This window comes from Pristis pectinata, chromosome 17, assembly GCF_009764475.1.
Source record: "Pristis pectinata isolate sPriPec2 chromosome 17, sPriPec2.1.pri, whole genome shotgun sequence".
Lineage (NCBI taxonomy): Eukaryota > Metazoa > Chordata > Chondrichthyes > Rhinopristiformes > Pristidae > Pristis > Pristis pectinata.
In genome coordinates, this window is record NC_067421.1 from 16,149,760 (window position 1) to 16,167,881 (window position 18,122).

The 18,122-nt window shown below is 42.1% G+C and overlaps 1 long non-coding RNA gene across 1 annotated transcript; it reads left to right on the plus strand.

Moving 5' to 3' along the window:
• Positions 1–11,151: 11,151 nt before the first annotated feature.
• On the plus strand, positions 11,152–16,025 carry LOC127579523 (uncharacterized). Its single transcript, XR_007957689.1, has 3 exons — positions 11,152–11,287; positions 11,733–11,893; positions 14,017–16,025. It is a non-coding gene; the product is annotated as an uncharacterized LOC127579523 (long non-coding RNA).
• The last annotated feature ends 2,097 nt before the right edge of the window (positions 16,026–18,122 follow it).

The following is an 18,122-nucleotide window of genomic DNA, read 5'->3' on the forward strand; positions in this document are numbered from 1 at the left end:
CAATTTTATACTAAACTACCAAGAAAATAAAAACCTGGAGACACAAGCGACTGCAGATGCTAGAGACTGAAGCAAAAATTAAACTGCTGGAAGAACTCATCAGATCAAGTAGCATCTGCAGAGGCAAAGAGATAGTCAACGTTTCGGGTTGAAATCCTGCATCAGTTTATTTTTTGCTCCAGAAAATAAACCTGATGGGATCAGCTGTTAAATTCTTTGAAGTGCAGAATAACTTCTGGAGTGCCATAAAAAGACATTATCAAATCATCTGATTAAAATTACCCTCTTAATCTCCATTTAGAATCTCTGAATGCTCTTCCAGCAACCAACAAAGCTGATTTATTTGTTAATACACAAGGAGTGACCACTTTGGATGGGATGATGGCATGCACTTGGCTCCTGTGGACCTGTTGAATACACTAGCAACACACACTGTGGGGACTTGCATACGCTGAATGACAGCTTGAGCATGGAGCCTGAGGGTTATTGGCACCCAATGAACTGTACCCCAAGATGAGCCAACGCGTTTCAGGGAGGTGATGAGAAAAAAAATAAAAATTCTGCACAGTAAAACTGTTTCTGACTAGCAATTCCCCAAGCAATTGCTACTTCTCACAGGCAGAAGAAATTGTGTTTTAAGCGCAGCCATCAATCAGTTCACTTTGGCAAGAAGCTGTAATGACATCACCAGCATGCAATTGCCGTGTTCCAGACACTGATCATCAGGACGGCTGTATTAATGGGAATGTACATATGCTGAACAAGCACTTCATTTTCTGCTGTATCTTTGCAACGTGTCCTGCATGGCAACAAATAAAGAGCAGCACATTCATCTGTTGGAATAGGTAGAGGCAGAGAGTTGAGTAATTCTGGAAAATGGTTCTCTGCTTCAAATGTGGCTTCTAATTTGGCACAGTTGATGCAGAATGGGCAAGTGATAATATCAAGGCTGAGTCGCTTTATTAGGTTAACTGTACATATGCGCAGGAGCAGATGATTGTGGAGGTAAGTGGATGAGCATTTCTTCAGTATTTAATTTACCCACACCATCTCCTAGTATATTGTGAGGATGCCAGGATTATTATCTGAAATAATCAGTCAGCATTTCACCCCGGTTTTTTTGCATTTTATAGTCCTCAGCATGAATGACGTGGATCAACCAAATCAGAAAACACTGGAAGTGCTCAGCAGGTCAGGCAGCATCCGTGGGAAGAGAAACAGAGTTAACGTTACAGTTCGGAGACCCACATTCCAACATGGTTGACTCTTAAATTCCCTCTGAAATGGTCCAACAAGTTACTCTCTTCCCACAGATGCAGCCTGACCTGCTGAATATTTTCAGTATTTTCTGTTTTTGTTTTAGATTTGCAGCATCTGCAGCTTTTCTGATTTTCATGGATCAATCGATCTATATTCTATATGCATTTACCATACCAACCTCAATTCTGTTACACACAAAATCCAACAAAGCAGGTTCAATACTGTCCTCTGGTGCTGTCTATGTGGAGTTTGCATGTTCTCACTGGGTGCTCTTATTCCTCCCACCAGCCGAAGATGTGCTAGCTGTTAGGTAAATTGTGCATGGTGTAGTTAGCTGGTGGGAAAATCAGGGAGGTGCTAATGGCAACCTATGAGACAATAAGTGATAGGGAAATGAGTAGAGGATGTTTTGTGTCTCACTTTGTTACATTAAAACCCAACCTGTATGATTCCCAATGGTAATGGCTTGTAGACACCACACTGGCCATGGTGTTGCTACTATGGCCCATGGAAGTAACACAGAAGGAGTCCACAGCAGCTGGAGTACTTGTAGGAAAGGCTGGCATGTGGGTGAGGGAGAACATGCAGGTCTGAATTGGGGGATGGTTGTGATAGGAGTATGTGGCCACACTGCCCCACCCCACTCACATCCATGATCATTAATCCTCTCCCTTGCTACAAGTGACCCCAATACACAGTGGGTCTGGGCTTGTAGGGCTGTAGTAATCCCAGCAAATACATGCTATGGTTATGGCCTTTCACCACAATGGGAAGCAGCAATGCTTTCAATTTAAGGTGCAATTTCAACTCAAAGGCACTTGCATGGCTCAAAACGGCAATGTCCCCATCAGGACACCTTAACAAATACCCTATCTTTCTGCGTATTTTGCTCCATAGCTGTTCCATAGGTCAATTTTACTCAATATGGGGCCAAAGGGCCTGTTTCCATGCTGTCTAATTCAAGCCTAAATATAAAGATTGTACATTACACAAAATTATTGGCAGGAAGACAAAAAGGAGCATTGAGCATGTTGATGACATCATCATATGTGCAAATGTTATGCAGAAATTGACTCTCATGCTTGGGTTAGTCACATCTGGAAGTCTCCAAGATGGCAATGAGCATGATTTCCACCAGAAATGGGTGGAAATACTTTAAAGCATACATAAATTGATTTTACATGCATTTTATCCACAAAAAGAAATTCACATACATTCACTTCCTAGTCATGTATTTGCCTGCACTCCTCTAATCATTTCTCTTGCTCTTCTTCTGACAAAATTGCCTATTTAAGCCTTTCCAACCCGTACAAAGGCTATGTAAAATACAAGTACTAGTAAGAACAAAATAAATCAAGAACAGAAATAGACCTACGAAACTAACGTTTATCTATGTCAAGACACCATCTCTCACATCCTTCACTTTCAAGACTACCTCTTCAGTAATATGTCACCATTTGATCACACTGGGCACTCCATTCACACAATCCTTATGACATTAGGCTAAAGGTATGGCAGGCAGCAAATTTACGGCCCTAACGGTTTTTTTTTTAAGGACAAGGAGTTTTGTCAGGAAGTTGCACTCTTATTTGTTACACAGCTCCATCTGTGGTGTTGATGGCTTCTGTTTGTCTACTTTCTCTGAGGATGTCTTTTCACTGCAGCATTCATAACTTTTAGATTTTTTTGTCCTATGGTTCAGTCTGTGTATTGACTCCTATTTGAGAACATATTTACAGCAATTCTCAGTGAAATGTGCCCACAATATCCTAACAGCTTATCCCCATTAAACCTCCTTCTCAAGGACAATCACTGCAAGCATGTTTTGATAGTGCTGCCAGTTCCCTAACACTTGACTGACTTCCGACACCAATGTAATTAAACAATAGGGCCAATGTTTTTTTTCCCCCATTTATTCCCCACAAGGTAAAGGATAGAAAATGCTCAGAACTCATTCGTGTGGGTTGTGTAAAGAAGGAAAAGTGCAGCAAAACAAAAATATTGTAGAAAACAATCTTAAAAAAAGACTCAGGAGAAAAAAAAGTAAGTGTTGTGAGAAAAGTTTCCTTGAGGTCTTAAAAGTGGAGGACTCTGGACAGTGTCTTTGGAATTTTAAAAATGATTTATTCACAAAGACAAACACAGGAACAGAACGAACGGGAATGGATGAACACTCACACACACGGGTGATCACGAAACATGGTGGAAATCGCAACAGGGTGAGATGCGCACACACACACAACAAACTGGGTACAAACAAATCAAGGAAGAAGCAATATGACCCCTGCCACTTTCCTTGACTCAGTGCAAGTATCAGCTCTTTGGTCCCAGGAATCCTTAACTAATTACCCTTAAGTAGTACACTGCTTACCTCAACATCCTCAGAAAAAAAGAAGCAGCAAGCCAACATGTGGCACTTTTTATACTGCTGGAGGGCTGGGGGTGGAGCCAGCCCAGGTGATTCACAAGCCAATCGCTTGGGGCCAGGTGCAAAGGTGTTTTACAAAAGCCAATGGTTAGGTGTGCCCAGAGGGGCAGGGGTGGAGCCAAACCCTGATTGACAGTGGTGTCACTTCCGACCCAATGAGCAATGATGTCATCCGACCAGAGGGGTCAGTGTTGTCACTGTCACATGACAGCCATGACCTTTCACACTCCAGTAAGCTACATTAAAGAGGAGGATCAGGATGAAACTTATATATAATAGTTCTCAGTCATCCTGGAGCACAGTGGTTAAAGTACAAGACAAAAAATCCAGAGACCCAAAATAACAATCCAGAGGCCTGTAATAGAATTTAAGTTCATTTAGTAACATGGAACAGTTCACTAACGCCATTCAGGAGCAGAACTCTGCTGTCCTTATGGATTATATGTGACTAAAGTGGCTGACTCTTAAATTCTGCCGAAAATGGCATACCAAACCATTCAGTTGTACCATGAGGTTAAAAGAGAGAAAGAATGAAACCAGATGAACCATCCGGCCTCAGTCAGACACCAAACTGTGACATGGCAAAGTCAATCCCAGCACAGTCAAACTATGTCCTTTTACACAAGTATTTCTTTTCCAATCCCTAGCTATTCCTTCTACCAATTAAGTTACATCTATGCCTGTAGTTATTGACCTTCCTGCTAAGAGAAATTGATTCACACTGTTTCCCCTCCCTAGGCCTCTCATAATTTTATATATCTCAATTAAATCACCTTTCTGTCCCCATCCAAGATCACCTGATAAATAAGTTTCCAGCCCTGGCAACAGAGGAACCTAGAACATAGAACAATACAGCACAGGAACAGTCCATTTGACCCACAATGTCTGTGCTGAGCATGATGCAAAATTCAACTAAACCCATCTGTCTGCACATAGTTGATATCCCTCCATTCCCTGCATGTTCACATGCCTGTCTAAATGTCTCTTAAGCACCACTATAGTGTCTGCTTCCACCACCACCTCAGGCACCTACCACTCTCTGTGTAAAAAAAACTTGCCCCGTACATCCCTTTAAACTTGCCCTTTCTCACCTCAAATCCATGGCCTCTAGTATTCGACACTTCCACTATTGGAAAAAGATTCTGGCTGTTTATCCTTTCTATGCCTCTCATCATTTTATAAACTTCTATCAGGTCTCCCCTCAGTCTCCGACACTCCAGAGGAAACAACACTAGTTTGTCCAACCTCTCTTTATAGCTAATACCCTCTAATTCAGGCAGCATCCTGATAAACCTCTTCCGAATTCTCTCCAAAGCCCCCATCCTTCCTATAATGGGGCGACCAGAATTTGCAGAATCCTCATAATTTTCCTTTGCACTCTCTCAAGTTGTTGTCACATCCTTCCTGCTTTCATAACATTCTAGCATGACTCCTTACTCTTGCATTCTACACCTCAGTCAATAATGGTAGCATCCCTTATGCCTTCTTAACCACCTTAACTACCTACTCTGCTACCATCAACAATTTGTGCACTTGCACCCCAAGGTCCCTCTACACTTCTTAATATCCTGCCACTTTTCACCTACTCCCTTACCTTGTTTCCTCTCCCCAGCTTAATACTTATATCAATTGTATTCCATTTGCCATTTTTATGTCTACCTAACCAATCTATTGGTGGTCTGGAACTTTATTCCTCACAATCAAGCACACTTTCTATTTTGGTAACACTCCCAAATTTCTTAATTGTAGTTGGTTATATGGACCTTGAAAAGCAAGGAACCTAAAACTAAACATTGTGGAACCGCAGTTCACAGAACATTCCAGTCACCACAAATCCCATCATCCCTTACCCTTTGCCACTGAGCTAATTTTTAATCCAACTTTTCACTTTCCTTCGAATTCCATGAACTTCCACTTTCATGATCAAACTGCCATAGGAGCTTTTGCTAAATGCCTTGCTAAAAGCAATGAACACTGTACCAAATGCCCTATCCATATCACCGCTCCTTTGTTACCTACTCAAAACATTCAATTAATAGTTAGACATAACCTTCCCTGACATTAGCCTATGCTTCTCTAATGCTGATTTGTGCCACTCCTCAGAATTTCTTCCAACAATTCACTCACCATTGATGTCAGGCAGACTGGCCTGTAATCAGCCTATCTTTCCTTTGTGGACAATGGTAATTTGGAAGCAATTTTTCTCTGACACAATGCCTATAGCTGTAGAGCAATGGCACTTATTGTCAGAGCCAGTTCTGTTTCTTCATTTCCTTCTTTTAAGAACCTGGAGTATTTTTTATCTGGACCTGGTGAGTTATCCACCTTTAAGATTCTGAATAGTTCTCTCTCTATAATTCATATTATACTTATTATATTTTATATAACAATTATATCATTTCCAATACCACATCCTTCCTGCTTAATATTATTGCCTACGTCATCACCTCAACAATGAAGACTGATGTAAAGTATGCACTCAGAAAGTGCACATCTTCTACCTCCAAAGTTAGCCAACCATTTTGCTCTCCACAGAGAATCATATTTTTCTTTTAAATCTTTTCTAATATTATTGCAGAATATCTTGGTGTATTCTTCAATTTTTTTGTTTGTTTATGTAGTATATTCCAAAATTATTTCACATACCCTTTGCCATCCTAACGTCTTTTTTTTAATTTCACTCAGTATCTTCTATACTCTGGGCTTTCTGCAGTATGAAGATCTCAATATTTGTCTTTTTTGTCTTTATTCGGCCCCGTATGTTCCTCAGTATCCAAGGGGGCCTAGAATTAGGAACCTTGATTTTCTTTTAACAGGCACATATTTGCTCTGAATCTTTAGTCTCCTTCTTGAAAGCCTCTCATTACTCTGACACTGATTTACCTTCAAGTAGATGTTTCCACTGTTGGAAAAAAAAACTACCTCAATCTAACAAAATTGCCACAGTTTACTATTCTTACTCCTTGTCTATATTTGTCCATTTCCATAACAATGCTAAATCTAACTGAATTATGATCTCTGGATAAAGCCTCAGAAGTATAAGCAGCGAATTGTCTGCCAGCTTGAGATCCACAAGGCCACTAGTTTTGCAGAAAGCACAGGGCAGACTGGAAACTGAAAGCGATTACAAAATGAATTGTAAGTGCAAGTTAACAAATTGCTTTTAGCATTGAGTCAGTCCTTCCAAATCTATGTCTTGTTTTCACTTTAGACAGCAAACATCAAACTCCTATCAGTGTGTGAAACACAATTCAGTGCCAAGCAAATGGTGCTGTTCACAAAAGCAAGCCAAGGTATTCTATGGGTGCTGCGAGTTTGTGCCCTCAGTTAAGTTCTGATTTAACTGATAATATTCAGCAAGGTGGGGCATTATTATTGCTTTAAAAATAATATAATTGTAGAAATTTATAGTCCATTATGCCCATGACAGCAAAAGAGAATGATTTGGAATATTATTTAAATATGATATGAGTTTGTTGCTCAAGAATAACATTAACTGACAACATTGTTATCATTTTTATATCATTCACTGGATATATCCATCATTGGTGCAAGAGCAATAGAGCCACAGCAGTAAGTAATGGTGGACAGTTTGATACAGAGTGGGCAGAGGTAATATCCATCTCTGCCCGAGTTGGTTAATGAATTGCCTGGACCCAGATGGTTAATTGTCAGATCCCACACCGCTCCCTTCCCAGTCCAGCACCACACTCTGCCAGCTCCTACACCACTCTCTGCCACTCCTATACCATTCTCTGCCACTCATGCACCACCCTGCCATTCCTATACCATGGTTTACCAACTCCTGCACCTCTCTCTGCCAATCCTATACCACACTCTGCCACTCCTATACCACAGTTACCAACTCCTACACCGCTCTCTGCCACTCCTGCACCTCTCTCTGCTACTCCTACACCACTCTCTGCTACTCCTATACCACAGTTACCAACTCCTACACCTCTCTCTACCACTCCTACACTTCTCTCTGCCACTCCTGCACCTCTCTCTGCCACTCCTATACCACAGTTACCAACTCCTACACCTCTCTCTGCCACTCCTGCACCTCTCTCTGCCACTCCTACACCACTCTCTGCTACTCCTATACCACAGTTACCAACTCCTACACCTCTCTCTGCCACTCCTACACTTCTCTCTGCCACTCCTGCACCTCTCTCTGCCACTCCTACACCACACTCCACCACTCCTATACCACACTCTGCCAGCTGCTGTATGCTCTCAATCCTAGGACTACATGTGTTCAATATGGCCCAATTTCCGGTTACATCTCAATGTTTAAAGAGCATTGATGAAATTGCGGCTGTGTTATTCAGATGCACAATTCCTGACACTTCCTTTTAGTAGCAAACAACTAAAACCTGCTAATATTGTAGCACCAAATCGATCTGCCAATCTAGAAATGTATATACTCTACTGAAGTTCTACATTTGCACATTAATAAAACTCATACACTCAATCAGCATAAAGTGATCATTTTTCATGCAAAGTGCACTCAGGCACTAGGGGTTTTATCTCTGTAGACAGATGGTGGAATCTAAAGAGGGAACCTTTCCCAATCTGCACACCATGCAATTATACATCAGCAAACAGTAATGTACTCACTTCTGTTTTGATTGCTTGCTTATTTCAGGCAAACATAACTTAATGACTTTTATAATAATAATCTATTGGGCTTGCTGCAGAAATAGGATTTAAAAAGCTCAAGAGGACTAAATTAGCCCAGGTAGCACTAGATTCTTCACTACATGGGTGCCAATTTGCTTCCAGTTCCAATCACTGGTACACATCTTTGGCAAGACTTTTGTCACTGGGAAAATTGGATAGTGTGGCACACATCACCACAACACTCTGGAAGTAGGAAAAGTTGGCAATTCTCCTGTACTGCTGAGTTGATGCCAACCTTGCTAATTAGGCTGGCGATGATCCAAATAATGCAAAAGTGTTAATCACACATGGAAAACCTGGCAACTGACAGCAGGAAAGGACCCTACCACCAACTGCACTTCTTCAGGGAATCCTCAATGACTGGCAGGTTTGCCAGTGATTGAGGTGGAGGTCAGAAAGTCTGACAGAACTGCAATAAGCAAATCACAGGACAAGACACAAGCTCTGCTCATGCTTCTGGGTCTCAGTTGTGTCCAGAAACATTGAACCGTAGCTGGCCACTATTTCCATGATGGAGGTGGGCTCCTGGCTCTGTGCAAAGCTTAGTCCAAGATTTCCATTTGTCTCAGCATTTCTTCTGGTCTTTCAGGCAGGCCTGTTAATGCTCCAAGCATCTCATTGCCCATGCCATTTACCCATCTTCTACAGGCTGCAACATCGATTGCTTCATTGGAGTTTTCTGAAGCAGAGTTCATGTGTAACCTTGCCCTGTTGATTACTGGCACTCTGGCTATCCTTTGACCTTGCTCTGGCTGCAGTCTATACTTTCCCCATGAGATCCCCCTACAGCATGTACAGTTTCAGAATCTGAACTGATGATTCCAGGTGTCAGATAAAGTGATGTCGTGCTTACTTTTTCTATGAATTACTCCCTACCAGTTGCTGCTGACCCAAATGGGAAGCTATGGTCAAACAGAAAGAAGAAAGGTGCACAGGCAAAGCTGTGTGAGGGATGACAAGAAATCCATGCTTGCACCAAATGTAGTTTGGAGATACTGCGGGATGTCTGGAAAGTGGGTTGGTGAAGGAGGATTAGGGATCAACATTGCATCAGCATTAGTCATATCTGTCCTATGGCTGTTCATGACCAGTAATGGCCAGCGACATCTCCTATTGAGCCCTGTATTGTTGTCGATAGCAGCAAGTATATGCCATCTTCTCCTGTAAGAGAGAGGGAAGCTTTCTATAATTTCTCACGTTTCAAGATCTAGGCTTCACTGGCAAGGCCAGAATCTATTGCCCATCCCCAAATACCCATCGCTGAGTGTATTCAACAGTCATTGTGACAGGTCTTGAAAGGTGTCTCGCTGATGTACCTTCCAAACCATAACGTGGGGACTTTTTTGTTAAGGTTGAACTAAGTGTGTGTCAGGGCATGGAAGGGTATGGAAATATTATGTAGGGGTTCTGGTTGGTGAGACTGTGGTTAAATGAGTGATATAGGTGCAACACATGGAGCAGTGTGTGAGGCCAGCACTGAGTTGCTGAATGGTGGGATTTGATGATGAACATATCTACCAAACTTAGCCATGCATGCAAGTTCATTAAACTTCTTGTGCATTGCATAAATGAGCTTTGGGCTTCATTCCCAAAGGTCACCTCAAGTGTGACCTCCTCCCACAGCCGCTTAACTGTCTGCAAGGCTGACCTTCTGGGCTCCTGTGGAAAGTGAACCTTTCTCCCCCACTTTATCTCCCAAGGCATGCAACACTGCATCTGAAATCAGGTGCTTGCTCTCGCCCTTGAGATGGCGCCCACCAACCTGCCCAAGGCCTGTGGAATCACATCCACTACTGATTGCAAGCACTAAGCAGCAGCTCTGTAAGAGGAGCGAGCCTGGCTTCAAGTCACTGCCAGCTCACTTCAGCTGGTGCAAGTTGCCCCTGTATGTGTTAAGGCGACCAACTGCATGGTTAGGGTTAAAGTTGAGGTGAGTGGACCGGTCGCTCTTCCTGCCACTCACTTACATTGAAAGCCAATGAGGAAGTGTTGGGTGGTATTAACACAGTTTTCTTTTTAAACTGATGTGGGGACAAAAATCCAATCAATTCAAAATTCATCCTGGAGATCATAATGAATTTGACAAATGTCACTGTCCATTCTTTACAAAAGGAAGGTTGGGACTTTGGGACTTCTGTACACCTGAAAAGTAAAGCAGAACCCCTTCTGGTTTTCCTGGCTAGCACTCCACCCTCTCACACTCCAGCCACCCTTCTCCATCAGCCACTACTGTAAAGCATCCCCATTCAGAATCCATTTCCAACAGCTATTTGACTCCTTCCTTTAACCTTGTAAGCTGTTGTAATGTTATTCCTTTGTCCTTTTTATTCTTTGCAGTATGTAAACATGATTCTCTTTCTAATAAAGCTTTTGCAGAACATTGGCACAATATTTAGAATGTAAGCATTGTAGTTGTCATTCTTCTTAGTTAATGTAGAGAAGAATATAATGCCTTTGAATCGGATGGCCACTTGATTTCTTTCTTAATGTAAGTGTTCAATCTCACTTGCCTACTTTGACACTGACTAGCATTTTGGCAGGTTGATTCATGATGTACTTACAATAACCATTATAGAAAATCCCATTTTGCAGACTGGCCCGTTGGTTCAAGCAGTTTAATATTTGACTTCTAACTGCAAGGTCAAACTACCAAGGTTGTTTATCCAGCTTAAACAGTTGAGCAATTTATTCCAAACATCAAGGCCATGGGTTTGAAACCCAAGCCTGTGCATCACTTAAACACAGTTATCTTAGATGGATGAGATTCATGAAGCCTCTGTCTGAGCAAAGTGTACACTGCATGCCCCAGCCTGCTTAAATCACAGTGCCTGCCACCCAGCCACGCTGCTGATTATCATAGGAGAGTCCGCAGTTCAAGTTGGTCTCACTCTATCAGTGAAAGGAAAATACGTGGAGGTAAGTAATCCACAGGGAAAGCTGAGTAGCACAAAGACATATGATCACCCAAGTGAAAGGAAGGGAAAGCCGACCATTCCTGTAAGTCTAGAGACTTCCTTAGGCAGGAATTTGGCAGGAATTCCTAAATTGGTTCGGGTACCCATGTGGAAATAAACTGGTCTATGTGCAAACCTTATCTGTTCCGTCTTCCTCCCAAGACTTCAGATTCAACTGGAGGGAGCTGACAAGCAGGTTTCAGCAGCAACTAGAATCAATGGTGAATATGTGCCAGGCATCAGAGTTAATAAGGATTATGAAAACATTCAAGCTGCAGTGGTTTAACCTGTAGTGGAAGATTCCATTAGAAGGAGAGAAAACTGTGGGCATGGAAAATATATTCTCAATTTAATTCATTCATCTAATTATCTATAGCTGCTTATGATCATTACAATTTATCACCCAGGTGGATTGTTCTCAGGAGTCTTGCCAAACCCTCTCTAATCTGATGGATGAATGAGCACGAGTGATACATGTTGATTCAATCTTTGAAGAAACTATCTCATTTCTGGTCAGTGCCATCCCCATAAACCAGAAGGCCTCTTTAGAGCTGGGATCACTCTGTGGGTAAGTGCCAGTGTGATTTCATGACCAGCTGGGCCATTGGTGTTTCCTAGACTGAAATCTGCAACCAGCATTTAAAGCAACAGTCAAAATCGTTATGCAGGTGGTTTGTCAGGTTGAACTTGACTGGTTTCCTCCTTTGGTTCTGTTGATTCTGGGATGACTGATGAGGCAATGTCGGGGAAATGATATGCTCCTTCCACTGTTACCCTTGGTTTCCATGTATTCCTGATAAGGAACTCGTGGTTCTCAATGCCATCCTGAGAATGCTCCTTCTCTCTCTGAGTGATCATGGACCAGGGATTTCCATGCATTGATGGGGATAACACACTTCATCAAGGAAGATTTGAGAATATCCTTGAACTGATTCCTCTGTCCAACTGATAATCTCTAACCATGATGCTGCTTGGAGATCTGGCATCAGGCATGCAAATGATATGCTTTGTCCATCAGAACTGACTGAGTGTAGTTCAGGCCGCGGTGTTGGGAGCATTGACCCGGGAAAGGATATTGATGTTGGTTCGCTTTTGTGAGATCAAAAAAAGGTCTTGTATCATAGTCGATGTTGTTCCATGAATTTCTCTTGGAGCTGACACTTAGTTAAGGTTATGCCCATTTACGCTGGTGAGATACAGTGTAAGTTCTCATACCTGCACTTTCTCACCTGCAAAGGGTACAGTAAAAAGGTGGTTCTGTTACAGAACTAGTAGCGCAGAGGACTAAGTTATTAATCCAATGAGAGTGAGGTCAAATCCCTTGGCAGCTGTAAAAATTTAAATTTATGAAATAAATCTGGTAAAATATAGTGACCGTGGAGCTACCAGATTTTAGTAAAATGTCATCCAGTCGTGCAGGAAAGGAAATCTTTGGCCCTTACTTTGGCTGGGTTTTATGTGACTTCAAGCATAATACAATGTGATTAATTCTGAAATGGCCCAGCAAGCCAATCAGCTTTAGGAAAATTACTGATGGATAACAGATCTAGGACTTGTCAGTGACACTTCTACTTTGTGTATAAAACTTTAAAGATCACTACAGCTCCATTACTGGTGATATTGACTTTGCATGTGAAATATGCAATGATTGTGGAATTCAAATGAGAAAAGTTCAATGTAAATTCAACTAAACTGATGGGGAAAAAGAAACAGAAACACTCAGCAGGTCAGACAGCAGCTGTGGAAACAGAAACAGTTAATGCTTCAGGTCTGACACCCTTCACCAGAATTAGGAAAGAGAGAAAACAAGATAATTTTCAATAGCAGAATGGGCAGAATAGAGGGAAAATCTGTGATAGATGAAACCAAATGATGTATTGTGGCAGCTAGAATGCAATTATGGTTCTGTGTCTGTGTTATGTGCTGCTAAATAGCAGAGCTGTGGGTCATGACCAGCAAGCCACACCATACTAATGGAAAGAGAAAAAGTGAACCAAAATGAAAGATGGATGACTGAAAAAATGGCCAGTTCTGATCGGGTCAGAAAGAATGAGCTACTTAATGTTGGAAAATTCAATACTGAGTCCACAAGGCTGCCAACTTGTCCAGATGGAAGAGGTGCTGTTTCTTAAGCTTGCATTGGGTCTCACTGTAAGAGTGCGGGAGGCCACAGACATCAGAGTAGGATTGGGATGGGGAATTAAACTGGTGGAAAGTCCAGCATGCAAAGTATAAGTTTGCATTTTAGGCCACAATTATTCACAATTCATAGGTTCCTGAATCAACCCCTTGAAATATAAGCAATTTATTTCTGTTTTTCATTCTCCTATTACAAAGTCAATTTAATTACAAGTACTTTAATTTTTATGATATAATTGTGTGTGATAATATATAAAAATCCATGGGTCCACAACAGGCATTGCAACCCACAGGTTCAGATCTACTTAGTTCAACTCAGGACATTCTGAGGAAGATGTTAACAGTCAACCACTTTGATGGGTCTGGAGTCACATGTAGACCAGACCGGGTGAGGGTGGTGGAATTCCATCCCAGATGGACTTTAGTGAACTATAGAGTCATGGAGAGATACAGCACGGATACAGGCCCTTCGTCACATGTCTCTGTACTGACCATCAACCACCCACTCACACTAGTCCTATATTGATCCACGGTCTCATCAACTCTCCCCAGATTCTACCACTCACCTACACACGAGTGACAACTTACAGTTAATCTACCAATCTACATGGCTTTGCGATGCGGGAGGAATCTGGAATACCTGGAAGAAACCCACATGGTTCCGAGGAGAATGTTCAAACTCCACACAGACAGCACCTGAGATCAGTACTGAACCCGGTCTCTGGCACTGAGGGTACAGCTCTACGGAAACCTCAAATGCACCATCACTGAGACTAGCTTTTCTTTTTATACCAGATTTTCTTCAAGAAATTGTTAAGCAATGAATTTGAATCCTAGGAGGAACCTCATTTGTTTTGAGTGTGTAAGAATATTTGTTAATTCAGACTTCTAACTATTGCAAAAGCAATTATACTGTGATTTAAATCGATAAGCACTCTAACAATAGTCAAGTCTTACAAATGATATCAGAAAATCAAAATCTAAATTAACTTAATGTAGTTAGTTAGATTTTAGTTCGTTCATTGTCAGAGAACTAAAATAGATATTTTTCATCAGTTTAATTTTAACAGATTACTTCTTAATTTTTTTGAAAAATACAGTAAAATTCCCATAATCTGCTATCCCATTGTTTGAAAATCATGATGGTTTGGCATCTGGCTCACCAGATGCTGATCCATGAACTCCCTTTAACACATCTAGTTCTGCGTTCCCTCACTACTGTAACACACTGGAGCCCTGGTTCCACACCCCCTTTAACACACTGGAGCCCCAGTTCTTGTGCTCCCTTTAATACACCATGCCCCAATTCCAGCAAGTTCTAGAAACTCACAGTGGCGCTGTTTCCTCCACCTCCTTTAAAAATTACTGGTTTCACTGGAAAAATTATTACACTACTGTGTAACATCTAAAAAAAAATTTGAATTAAATGCCAGTCTGGCACCACCAAAGTCTTGAGCATTCTGGATCTACAGAGTTTTACTCATTACAGGAAAGATGTGGAGACTTTGGAGTGGGTGCAGAAGAGGTTCACCAGGATGCTGCCTGGATTAGAGGGTATTAGCTTATAAGGAGAGGTTGGACAAACTTGGATTCTTTTCTCTGGAGCGTTGGAGGCTGAGGGGAGACCTGATAGAGGCTTGTAAAATTATGAGAGGCATGGATAGTGGAGAAAGTCAGACTCTTTCTCCCAGGGTAGAAATGTCAAATACTAGACGACATAGCTTTAATGTGAGAGGGGCAAATTTTAAAGGCGATGTGCAGAGCAAGTTTTTTTTACACAGAGTGGTAGGTGCCTGAGGTGGTGGTGGAAGCAGACACGTGTGTTACGAACTGGGTTACTATTGGTGAATGTCCCTTTAAGATAGAGCATAGTGGTGTGTGTGTGTGTGTGTGTGTGTGTGTGTGTGTGTGTGTGTGTGCGTGCGTGTGTGGGGCGTGGTTACGACAAGAGAAGATAAAGGTCATAATGATGTTTTTGAAGCAGTCAGTCGGAGTCAGTCAGAGGGGAGAGAGAGAAAGAGAGAGAGAGAGAGAGAGAGACACACCAGCTTGCTAGTATCTCTATTGATGGATGAGAAATAATAACTGTGCCTGTCACTACAGTCCATGTATGGATTTTTGGAGTAATCCGGTGGAGTCCACTTTGTCGTTAACCTGTAGAGGGAAACAGGTACTTTTGTGGACAGCCACATCTCGGATGCTTTTTGGGGTGGCAGATACTTCGGAACAAAACAGTGGAGTTCACTTTGTTGTTGACCTGTAGAGGGAAACGGATATTTTTGTGGACGGCCACGATTCGAGAGCCTTTCGGGGTGAGGCAGATGCGGTGGAGTGGTCACTGCTGATTAAATACTGAGGTGTTGTTTGGGTTCCATCATGTAACATTTGGATTTCATAATTACTCTGTATTTTCTCTCTACATCTACGTTTTGTCTTTAGTCAACGGTGGTTGTTGAAAAGCCTTTGATCACGTTTCACCTTACGGCTTGCTGAACTGAACTTTAAGAACCATTCCTGGATGTGGAGTTTGGGAATTTGCCACACACACACTACGAGTTTAGTTTTTGGGGTTAATGTTTAAGATTTAACATTTTACTTCTAACATTCTAACATTTTTACTTTTATTTTTCTTATTATCATAAGTAGTTATTAATAAAATAGTTTTTAACACTTATACATGACTCAGTGTGTTTCTTTTGTTGCTGGTACGTAACACGCGAATATGTAGGGAATGGAGGGATATGGATCATATGCAGGTAGATAGGTTTAGTTTAATATGGCATCATGCTTAGCACAGACATAGTGGGGTGAAGAGCCTTTTCCTGTGCTGTTTTATGTTGTATGTTCTTATAAGTATCATTCCAACTACTGCATATGAAATCTGACTGAAAAGGTGTGAGGTTCGACCCAGGAATAAGTAATTTTCCCAATCACTTAAATGCATAGTTCTGAATACACGTGTGACCAGGAATAACGGAAGATGATGTAATCCACATGTTCACAAGGAAGGAGTTCCATTCTACATTTTTCTTATGTACAAGGGATGATTGATCTTGAAAGTACAATGCTCTAAGTCCTGAATGACAAAATGCAAGGCAATTCCATTGTATTAGATTATCCTGACAATGGCAAGTTGGAACACAACCTCTCAAGTAATGACGTGTAATACAATAACTGAATTTTCAAAAGACTCAATGAACAGTCGTGATTATGAGAGAAAAAATATCCAAAAGTGTTTGAAGACATGTATCAGCAAGGATTTCAATTTTCCATTGACAATACTGAAATGGTTGGTGCATTATATTTACCATTTAACATTTGATATTTTCAATTTTTCTTACATTGCATTCACAAACAGTCAACTATGGGAAGAGAATGGGGTAGGTTTCTAGCCCATCAATGCCAGCTGCAGCCTCAAAGAAACTGCAAATAACAGGGCTGGTCAATATGCTTGTTAAAACTCAGTCCCTTGAGCTGGGTCAATCTCTGATCAGCTGCCAGTGGCCCTGCATCTCTTGATCAAGATCTTGTTGTGGTGGTGACTCTCCAGTGCCAGTGTCACCATATTGCTTCTGCACCTTCCTAGGCTAAGCTGAAGGAATTGGAGGTCGGCAGGGGAGGAGGGAGTGGACATTTGAGTCAGTACTTTGGGTGATGGCTGATTTTGGTACTGGGGGTTCCAGGGAAGCCCCAGCACCTGATCACTGCCCAGTTCCCCAGTGAACTTAGGCAGGCAGCAATAACAGGATGGAGACACAAGAGACTGCAGATGCTGGAATCTGGAGCGACAAACAATCTGCTGGAGGAAATCAGTGGGTCAAGCAGCATCAACGTTTCGGGTCGAAACCCTGCAGTAAGACTGAGAGCGGAGAAGGGAGATGGCCAGTATAAAGAGGGGAAGGGCAGTGGTGAGACAGGAGCAATAAGAGGATGTCTCCTTACATTGTTGAATAGTTGGCCCATTTTCAGAAAGATTTAAACTGCTCCACAAAGCTCCTCATAGCCCAGCCAGACCCAGCACTTCCCAAAGCATAGGGACACTGGCTCCTTTTTCCCTCTACCCCCACCTCTTCGTCTCTAACAATCCAGAAACTTCCTTTGCAGCATTATGTGATTTCTTGCTTCCAAGTGAAAGTTCAGTGAGAGCTTGAGGCTTTACAATGTGGTGGATGTGACTGAGCAGTACTCCGCTGGACACTTGGACATGCTCAAAAACCTGCAGTCAAGGCATGTGCCCTCTCTCACTTACCACTTCCAGCCCCCTCCACTCTCACATTATGGGTGACAGTGCACACTCGTCACAGCCAACAGCTGGCTGACGACACGTAGCGTGGCCAAATGTGCCTGTGCTTCTAGAGAGCAAGGTTTTGGATAGGGCGGTAGTACAGCACTCAGGCTATAGGACAAGCATCAAGGAGGGTTAAAGAGCCAGCCTATAACTCAGGTTCACTATAGCCACGATCTTTACCTAGTCTAGTCTGTATGTGACTCCACACCCACAGGCTCACGCATAGGAATGGTTTAGAGGGACATAGGCCAAATGAATCTTGCTCAGGTTGGCACCTTGGTCAGCATGGACAAGTTGGGCCGAAGGGCCTGTTTCCCTGCTGTATACAACATAGGCAATGGGACCAGGCAGCATCCTAACAATAGTAATG